The sequence below is a fragment of the Triticum dicoccoides genome, chromosome 7B (genome assembly GCF_002162155.2).
Source record: "Triticum dicoccoides isolate Atlit2015 ecotype Zavitan chromosome 7B, WEW_v2.0, whole genome shotgun sequence".
Lineage (NCBI taxonomy): Eukaryota > Viridiplantae > Streptophyta > Magnoliopsida > Poales > Poaceae > Triticum > Triticum dicoccoides.
Genome location: NC_041393.1, coordinates 123,684,794 through 123,695,487, shown reverse-complemented (window position 1 = coordinate 123,695,487; position 10,694 = coordinate 123,684,794). Strand labels below are relative to the sequence as shown.

At 45.0% G+C, this 10,694-nt stretch overlaps 1 pseudogene; it reads left to right on the top strand.

The window, feature by feature from the left end:
* The first annotated feature begins 1,096 nt into the window (after window positions 1-1,096).
* Window positions 1,097-9,291, top strand: LOC119335159 (annotated as a pseudogene).
* The last annotated feature ends 1,403 nt before the right edge of the window (window positions 9,292-10,694 follow it).

Sequence of the window (10,694 nt, the reverse complement as noted above, 5' to 3'; positions counted from 1 at the left end):
TCTTTGTTTTGATGTTTGAAATATCATCTCGTGTCCAAAATGCAACATATGACAAACGCCGGCTGCTTGCGCGCGCTGCTTTTTTAGCGCACCTGCTGGAGCTACTCGTGCGCGCTAAAATTTACAGCGACCGCTGGAGCAAGCGCTACTCGCCACGCCAAAACAGGCGATCGGCTGGCTGCAAACGCTTTTTTAGCGCGCCGCGTGTTGGGCGGCTGTTGAAGATGCTCTAACAAAGATGCGGTTGGCCTCTTTCCCACTCCCACATACGTATCCCTTCCATCTCCTGTAACAGTCACGTCCTGTGCACGCACCTCGTCAGGAAGTATAAATGCGTAAACTCATCAGGAATAAGATAAAATGAGACTGTTCATTACATTAGTTCCTTAACACTCATCGGCAATATTGTCCCGTCAGCAAAACCCTTCCACGCTAGTAAAGGGTACACTAATTTATTGGCCATCCGATTTCTGTTGCCAAAAATCATGTTCCTTCCAATGCCACACTAAGAGAGAACGCAGTGATTGTAATTGGCGTGCCATAGCATACGAAATAGGAGCTTTCGACTTGAAGCAACAAGTCTCTCCCATGGAATTTCCTGTAGAGACAGTATTAAGTAGACAGCCTACCCAAATAATTGTTCAAGCACATGGAGCTACAGAAGGTTATTCCCTTGTTGCATATAATATCCTCTGGATAATTGCCTCACATCCGTCGAAACTAACTAGTTCAGAGACGAATGGTACATACATGCCGTGTTACGATGGACGGCAATAATCATGAACGATTGAACGGCCTTGGTGACATCTATTTTCTTCCTTTTTTCTGCATTAACTTCTTCGTTTAGCCGCGTTTGAATCAGCTGAGGCGGTTGCATTGAGAGGTGTTAGTTAGCACATGCATGTGTACTTGTGTACACACATAACAGGTTGTCAACTTGTCACACGTTGGCATGCACCCATGGCTACGTAACCAGCCGGCATTAAAACCATTCAGCTGCGCATCAAGGGCGCCTCCCCGCGATAGCCACGTCATCACAGGTACGGCAAAAATAAAACACGGTAGCAATTGGGTGAGAGGGAAAACGAGATCGGGGGGTTAGCGTGTATAGAACGGCTTCTCGTCCCCAACCCCACCGCCGCCCCAATCCCACCACCGGCGGCCTCCTCCTCCCCTAATGCTGCCGCTCCAGCCCCTCACCTTCCTCGGCCGATTTAGCACCGTCGCCGCCCCTCGGCACGCAACCTCTCCTCTCCTCCGCGGCTCCGCCTCTTCCTTCGGCGGCATCCAACCCAATCGCCATCTCCTACTCCCCTCTCTTATTCCCCTGCGCCTCGACGAGGTGGGCCAAGCCGGCGCACGCAGCAAAGGGCGACTGCGGATGCAGCTCGGACGCGGGCGCGCAGAGGTGGAGGCGGAGCTGCGGCGGCTGGTGGTGGACGGGAATCCCGCCGACCGCATCCCTCCCCAAACTGCAGCGATGATGGAGGGAGCCGCCAGCGCCGGCCAGCTACCGACCGACGGGCTCGCCGGTCGCGCATCGGCTTGGAGGCCCCCCTGGGTTGCCGCCGGTGCGGGAGGCGTCCGCGGCCGTGCGGACTGGGGACCGAGCGGCGGGGCCCGTGGTGCGTTCTGGTCGAGGGCTTGCTCGATCTGGCACGCGATCTGAGACCCCGTCAATGGATTTCTCGCAGCTCGGCTGTTTGTTTTGGATTCAGTACGACCCACATCTCTCTCACACACATTTTGCGGCCGAAATCACTGGTTTGACTTATTTGGAAAAGTTCAGCACAAAATGAACCGTGTTGGAAACATATCTGGGGCGATGATGATAAAACATGGCTGACATAAACTTGTCTTTGATTATTCGAGGACCTGGGGGCATAAAAAACCCACTCCCCCCTCTTTTGGAACCTTTTCATTCTCACTGAATATTGACGGCTCCGTATTGGATGGTCACTCTTTGAGTGATAACCAGAGGAGCTCGACTTCAGTGGTGGGGATTGATCTGGTGCAAGAAGACGCTGGAGCCGTGGTGCTAGGTTCTATGATCTATCAAAGGCGAATCTAAGCCCTCTCAAATCTCAATGCAACTAATATTGTGGCCTCTACACATTTATTTATCCCCTTTTTATGTTTAAAAGTGATGAATTGTTGTGGTTGTGGCATCTGCTATCTTAGTAAGAGCAGCTATGCAAATATCACCTCTCGTGGTGTTTGGTTTGCCTTCTCATTATTTTGTTGTCCATGGTGGGAACCAGTTTGGTGCATTCAGACTTTTTATTTTTCTGTTTTTACTTTTCCTTGAATGGCTGTGATCATTCTGCTGTCCCTTGGATAGTTTATTTTAGGTTATTTTATCGGGTTCGGGTCAGTTTGCTTGTTTCAGTTGTTGTTTTACTTTTTATAATATCTTTCTTCTACTATACTATTTATCTACTTATCAGTTTGTACTTTTGGTTACTCCCCACTTCTTTACTGGTTTCAACTTATGGGTCATATAGGGCAAGTTCAGATGTCAAGATAACGGTTTCCTTCCTATCATGTTCATGAATGGCTATGATGATATAGCTTTCCTGCGTCGATCTAACATCTGTTTGGATTTTGTATATTGAGCATTTAGGAGGCTGTTCTGGATTGATGCGCTTTGTAGTGGCAGAATTCATGTTTAATTTATTGCAGGAGATGAAATTGAGAGGCTGATGTAAATTCGTTTGTGTGTAGATTTTGTCAGTTCTAGGATTGGATGTTTATGCAGTCTCTCTGTCTCTCCTGGAGGTTAGCCGATTGATGGATTTGACTGCTGATCCCTTTGTGTTGGCTGATGGTGTTGAGATAGAAATAAGGATTAAACATGACCCTGATGCTGAGGCAATATTCCAATATCATTAGAGGGCCAGTGTTCTTCCAAAGATGATTTAGAATCTCAAAAATGTTTCTTACGTAGTCAGGAATTTGGGTTCATGGTTGAAGTAACAAATACATATGCAGCTTCTTGGTTCTGTGGTTTACAATTCTTTTTTTAGGTATGTTTACAACCTTTGTTGTTCCATATAGTTTGTTTCTTAAATATCCTAAGCATATATTATCGAATAGACTCACTTTCCTGTTTTTGTGATAAAATGAAAAGAATAATGTACATGTTAAGGACATGATAAATCTTCTTCTTTCAATTTGGTTATGATTTGAGAATGCTCACATATATTTTCTGTGCTGCATCACCCCATGGTCTGTGATAGTGTCCAACTAGGGATTTGAATGTCAGGAACTAGCTAATACTACGATGTTATCAGGTTAATAAATAATACAGTACTGTTTAGCTATTAGGTTCTATGAGTATGGCCGGGGTGAATCCTTCAACTTTGCTCATTGGCACTGAAAGAATAAATAATTGATCTTTCATTTCTTCATTGAAAATATGTCATTTTGTTTTTAAAGAAAAGTTATATGGAAAGTTGTAGTAGAACACTGCTAGCTGTAATTCCCCATGTGTCTTGGCATTTTAGATGGAGTGGGAACCTTTAAGAGGAAGTATCAAGCGGCATGAGCACCTATGGTAGAATGATGTGTTGACAGTGTACCTAATCCACCTGTATTGACAATGCATATAATTTTTAAACTCAAGATTATATTATCAGCTGCAATCTCTGTTCCCTTTTAAACTCAAGACTTTTAAACAAGATCATATACAATGTGAACCAAAGATAGTTGAGTATACAGTTTAATTCTGCAATTTGTTCTGTTAGACAAATTACTATTGTGTTGAATCCTTGCTGTGGTGTGCTTAATTGTTTCCTTATGTTTGTACCTGCCAGTTCTAAGCACCTATCTTTTCTTCTTATTTTGCATCTATACATAACAATTCTATTTTTCTTACCTCTGCAATTATACGACCTGTATAGTATTCACATGGATCTTAAGGTACTGAACTTCCAAATTAGAACATGGCCTAAATTTGAGATTTCCCGAATGTATACTTTTGTTTTTCTTTCATTCTTTGGAGGTGATAAGTTGGTTGCTTAATGCTCTTTACTGCATGAGTAAATTTCTTTTTCTTTATTTCTAAAGTCAGTTTTATTTTCTTCGTGAATGTTTCTTGACGCAAATATATAGTGAAAGTGGTTTCAGAAAAGAAGCAAATCGTTCGAGCCAACCTATTTATATGGTGTGGAGAATCGAAGGTTCTTGGCTTATTGATATCATCTGGTCATTTTTATAGGTGCCTGACTACATAATGAACTTTCTAGCTGTGTTGATGACAACAAGAAGAAAAGCTTCTTTGACCAGGTGTGTCTTGGGTTGTATCCTTGAAATATTTCACTGCCTATGTTGGATCGATGATGGATCTCATACTTGCAAGGGACATTTACTAACAAACTACCAAAAATATCTAACTACTTTATTGTGATAAGTTTTTATATGAAAGTCACATGCGAACTTGTCTGTTAGTAGCTTTCTGTTTGAAGTCAATGGGATTTCATATGAACAAGTGCGTAAGAAAGTAAAGATTGTTCTTTTCCTGCTAAAGTTTTCATTGTGCAGTTTTGCTGACTTAATTCAAGCTATCCTGGTGGACTGACATCATACATCCGAATGCCAAAAGGCTTTTGGTAGATTGCAAGGCAGGATAAAATCCATACGATGGTTCCACACCTTCAGTAAGTCTTGCCATGCACCATCGTTTCATGAATTTGTTGGGTTGTTTGAAATGAGCCTTTTTGTGTTGTATGAGATCTAAATTTTCAATTCAGAACACCCATCTGATCATTTCCCCCCTACTCTGAACTGTTGTGTACTGATATTAATTTATCTCATTTGCCCTTATGTTATTATTCTGGCTGCAGGATATGTAACAGCCTTCTGTTTACATGATCTGAAATAGCTCGGTGAACTTTCTTCCCACATCATGTCAGAATTCTATATGGAGTCATCTTGACACATTATTTAGTAGTAATAAAGGCAAAAGAGAATTTTTCATGTCTCGATACATTTTAATTTCAGGTACCACTACTATGTTGCAAATGATAGATTAGATTATTATAAGCTTAGTTCTCTCAAAGCTTCGTGCTTTAATAATGGATGCTGCCTTTTTCAAAGTACGATAAAGATTTGGAATTATTTGGAATTCTTACACAAGGACATCACCAAAGCAAGTGTTCCTTATTTAAAGATTACTTCAACTCAAAATGTTGCTGTACTACTATGTCTTTTTGAACTGAAAAGTTTCCAGATCCCAAGTTTTCCTTGCTTCAAGATTTCTTCAGCTCAAATTGTTGTTGTACTACTATGTATTTTTGAACTGAAAAGTTTCCAGATCACAAGTTTTCCTTATTTAATGATTTCTTTACCTCAAAATGTTACTGCACTACTATGTCTTTTTGAACTGAACAGTTTCTAGATCGCTAAGGATTGTCCTCTTCTTTGTTTAGAGAACTCGGCATTCAGATCTCGCTGGCGCTGGGCTAGATGGGCTTGCTGGTATTTTATAGTCTGGTCATAAGAAGATTTGTTGTCTTCAAGTAAAGCTAAATGTGAGCCACACCAACTTCCTTTAGTTCTTTAGAATTTTGTTGTTGTCCTTTGGATTAACAGTCTGCCACAGTGCTCATGGCTCTTGCATTCACTTAAGAATCAGGGCAAGTGTGGTGAGTGTCGTGCTTCTGAATATGTTGTTCTACACTTGACATTGCAGCACTCATCTTTTAGAATTTGCATTATTGCCACAAATGATTCCAGTAACTAGAATCCATGTTAGGGAACAGAAGCTGACAGGTACAAGCTAACCACCCTTGCATAACTCGTTAGGTAGCAATGGTGGTAGATAAATTGGCTAGCACTTGCAATTAGCAACTTGTTTGCCTGTCGTACTTGGCAAAATCTGTACTTGGCAATCAACTACTCCCTCCGTACGGAAATATTTGTCATCGAAATGAATAAAAGACAATGTATCTAGATGTATTTTAGTTCAAGATACATCACCTTTTATCTATTTTGATGACAAGTATTTTCGGACGGAGGGAGTACTTTTTATTTGATTTTGGTTCAGGAAATAGGACCTAGCTTCAGTTAAGTTAACTATCGATTTGCTTCAGGGTCAATCTCTATTCTTAGCAAATTCCCATGGTAGAGAAAATCTGTAGTATAAATTAAGCGACATCATGAAACATTTTGAATCAAGATAACAAAGAAGAATTACAAGTTTGATAAAGCATGAGGGATCATTCATTCATTTACTTCTGACCCCTTTAAGACTGCTGCTTCTCTGTTAATACAAGACTATTAATATATATCAAACCCCTAAACTTGCTTTGGTTTTTGAATGTGATTTTAACCTGCAACATGGACCTGTCACTCATCTGTACTGCCTATCTTCTTGCTAAAATAAGTTTAGTAATACTGCTTATGCACATGCCATCCCACAGCGCCAAAAAGCAACAAGTATGGTAGCCTAATTAGTAGCGCACCTTACCGCCTTACTTGCATCCTGATGCTTTACATCCTCTGGATGTTTTTCTGATTTTTTTTTTGCTTCCTCTAGATGAACTCTTTTTACTGAACCTTCTACCATTGTTGGTAGCTGATGTTTAGAAGTCCAAGCAGCTCAACGTTTTACAGATTCATATATACCCCCTGTAACGAAGAAGTGGGTGTTTCCATGGATGGATCGGGTTTAATCTATGCATATATATCACGCTTGAGGTCAGTTGTGTTTTCTCAGGTTTACGTAGGAATGACAACTGTTTTCAGAAGCAAGAAACTTGAATTGGGAATGGAACCCTTGATGGATTGATGTTTGATGAAGAAAGTCCTTGCAGCAAAGAAGAACATGAAGCAGGTTTTCTAATTTTTTACAAGTATTTCCTTTTGTTCCTAATTGTTGTCTCTTTCGTATGGAAGCTCTGAAACAAAATGAGGTGGCCTAAAATTAAGGATTATTCTTTTGATAACTGATTTGACAAAACAGATTCATGGAATATAAGTACAAGTTAGACTGTAGCATTGATCATTGCTATCCTGTACATACAGTCCAACCAACTGCTCGAAGAGGAACCAAGGCGACGTGCAAGTTGGCGTTTGTGAAGCTTTGTCGGAGCCATTCCTGCTCTTCCATAGCCACAAGGATAGCCTAAAAGTCAGGGTACCACTTGCTTCTCCAAGAATTTGTATAATCATTAGAAGTTTAGAACCAATCAAGCCAAAAATATGAAATGGAATGCATTTGCAGGCAGAAGCGTGTCCGGCTGTTGTACGAGAAGAAGTGTGCACGGCTGAGGAGCCAGGGCGCCAATGGTGCGGAGTCGTTCGCCATCAAGAGGACCAAAGCTGCCATCAGTGACCACCGGATCAAGCCCAACATCTCCCTCGCCTCCGTCAACGCCCTATTCCAGAGGGTCGTCGCCGTCCATGATGAGCCCGCAGCTCGCCGAGCTCATCCAAATGTACGTGTTTGTATTATAGTGTGCTCGATTGATATCCCCAAGAACACTGCTGCCGCATGTGTTTGATTGATGTTTCTTGTTGCTGTCTTGTATGTATAGGCGGGCAAGGATGTGGCGACTCATCGGCAACGTGCACTGGGTGATGTAGCGCATAGCGGACTAGGCGAGCGTGCTCCTCTCGTTGTGGGCCATATGGTTGGAGGGAGGCATCAAGGGCTCGCTGCTACCGGGGCGGACAAGCGCACAATTTATATTGATATATCTTATTTTGCCAAACAGCAAGATATATGCTCCTGATGCTATTAACCTGACAGGGAATTTCAGTTTCTTTCACATGATACATCAATAAATATACAGAGATCTAGATGTGTTACATTTCCGCTGGTTTCTTCTACTATAAATATCAGTCTTTTCATAGCAACATTACATGTATACAAAACACACTACTTTAAATAGGATAGTAGAAGGGGCGCGTCCTACTTGGCACCGCCTTTGCTTCCGCTCAAGCGGCGCGCCACGGGCGCGCCCCAACCACTAGTATGTATAAATACAGGGAGTTGCGAGGACATGTACACACCATCCGTCCAGTTCCTCGACATAGATCCTACTACCACTGAAACATTCTTTTCTGTAGCCCCATAATTGGAGCTTAATTTGATCCTGTAATTGGTTAAGGTCCATGGCGATCAGGTCTTTACTGCTCCCTCTGGCCCTGCTGGCTCTCGCAGCTAGCTCGGCACGGTGGCTAATCTAGAGATCGGCTTCTACAGCAAGACATGCCCCGACGCTGAGAAGATCGTCCGCCAGGAGATGGCCAAGATCATCGCCGCCGCGCCCAGCCTCGCCGGCCCGCTCCTCCGTCTTCATTTCCACGACTGCTTCGTCAGGGTACATAACTTACCCGTTCTTGTAATTCCGCTGCTATTGATCATGGAATGTATGCTTACATGTCTGTGCATGCAACGCATATTAAATTGCAGGGTTGTGATGCCTCTGTCCTGCTCGAATCCACCGACGGCAACGTGGCGGAGAAGGACGCCAAGCCGAACAAGAGCCTGCGAGGGTTCGGCTCCGTGGAGCGGGTGAAGGCCAAGCTCGAGGCCGCGTGCCCGGGCATCGTCTCCTGCGCCGACGTGCTCACCCTCATGTCCCGCGACGCTGTCGTGCTGGCTAAAGGACCCTTCTGGCCGGTGGCGTTGGGAAGGAGAGACGGTAGGGTGTCCAGTGCCACGGAGGCAAGCAACGAGCTGCCCCCGGCCTCCGGCGACGTCCCTCTGCTCGCCAAGATCTTTGCCTCCAGGGGCCTCGACCTCAAGGACCTCGTCGTCCTCTCCGGCGCCCACACGCTCGGCACGGCGTACTGCCCGTCTTTCGCCGACCGCCTCTACACCACCACCAGCGAGAACGGTACCTCTGGCCTCGTCGACCCGTCTCTGGACAGCGAGTACGCTGACAAGCTGAGGCTCAAGTGCAAGAGCGTTGATGACCGCACTATGCTGTCTGAGATGGACCCTGGTAGCTTCAAGACTTCTGATACCAGCTACTACCGCCACGTCGCCAAGCGGAGGGGTCTCTTCCGCTCCGACGCGGCGCTCCTCTTCGACGCCACCACCAAGGACTGCGTCCAGCGTATCGCCACAGGCAAGTTCGACAGCGAGTTCTTCAGGGACTTCAGCGAGTCCATGATCAAGATGGGCGACGTGGACGTACTCACCGGGGCCGAGGGAGAGATCAGGAAGAAGTGTCATGTCCTCAATTAGTGCTTGTTCATTATTTACTGTAAGTGCACGAGTTCGATGTTGGTTGTGTGGAACTATTTATTGTAGGAGTGAGATTTATTATTGAGTAAAAATCATTTGTTCACCAACACTAATGATCTGCTCCAAAGCTTGTCCACCTCCACCACGGCGATAGTCAATCGCAAAACCATGATACCAAACAGATTTTCAGATTGTGTTTCTACATGATGTTCTAGAGGAGGATGTTTACACGAGACAACCACTAGAGATTTTGAACAGTTTCGAAAAAATTATCCGTTTTGAAAAACTAGAGATTTTGAAGACAAAAATGCACCACATCATGTGTACAAAGTTGATTTTTCGATAAAGGGCGTTTTTATTATCTCAAAATGTAGCAGCAAGCGGATACAAAGTATTATGGCTAACACCCGGCCTCACTACCGGAACAGGGCCCTATGCCGATGGCCATATATATGCCGACGGCCCCCGTCGGTCCAGTCTGGGCTATGCCGACAGCCATGTCCAGGCCGTCGGCGTAATAAAGCCGTCGGGCTATCCCGGGCTATGCCGACGGCCCCCGTCGGCCCAAATTAGCCGTCGGCTTATCCCAAGTTACGCCTACAGCGGCCGTCGGCATACATGGGCCGTCGGCATAGTTGCGGGCCCGGCGATCCCGCTCGTGCCGTGCAGCTAACGGCGTCCGATCTATGCCAACGGCCGAGACGGGTGGCCGTCGACATAGATACGGGGGACACGCACCGATCCAGAGCGCACCGACCAGGACCTATACCGACGGCAGCCGTCGGCATAGATGACACGTCATCGATCCGCGGCGCGCCATCCATCTGCCCTGGCCGCAGCTATGCCGACGGCTTTGCCGTCGGCATATATATTTTTTCTTTTTTTCCATATATTATTATTATTATTAAGCATATAGTATGTATTAATAAGTTTACATATAGTATGTGTTAATAAGAATACACATAGTTTTCTTTTCTTTTTCTTCACTGTTTTGTTCATTATTATTATTTGACTAACTTACATATCGTATGTGTTAATAAGCATACATACATTATTTTTTGGTTCTGTACAGAGCGGTGTGACCCCCTTCACGAACGGTGCCGCCGCCAGCCGGGACCTGGAATGGGGAACAGCCGCATCGGGTCTATACGAAGGGGACTTTTCTCCAAGTGTTTATATATATCGGATGACCTACCACAACCGGGTGGTGTTATGGCATGTCCGAAGAGGTGGCACACATCTCCGGGGTGTGGCCCCGTCACGGACGGCGCCGCCGCCGGCACCTGGAGGGGGGGAACTGACGTGTCAGGTCTACATGGAGTGGATGTATCAGTTGGTTTGGCCCGGATGTTGCTCCCCGGTGTCCTTATGGGCGGATCTGACACAACCGGGTGGAGAGGTCCACTGGTCAAAGCCCATCCGTGTGAAGTCAAAGGGATAGATCTTGTGGTCAACCGCTCCAGGGTTAGTCGGGACGGGGGCCCTCGGGGGTAGC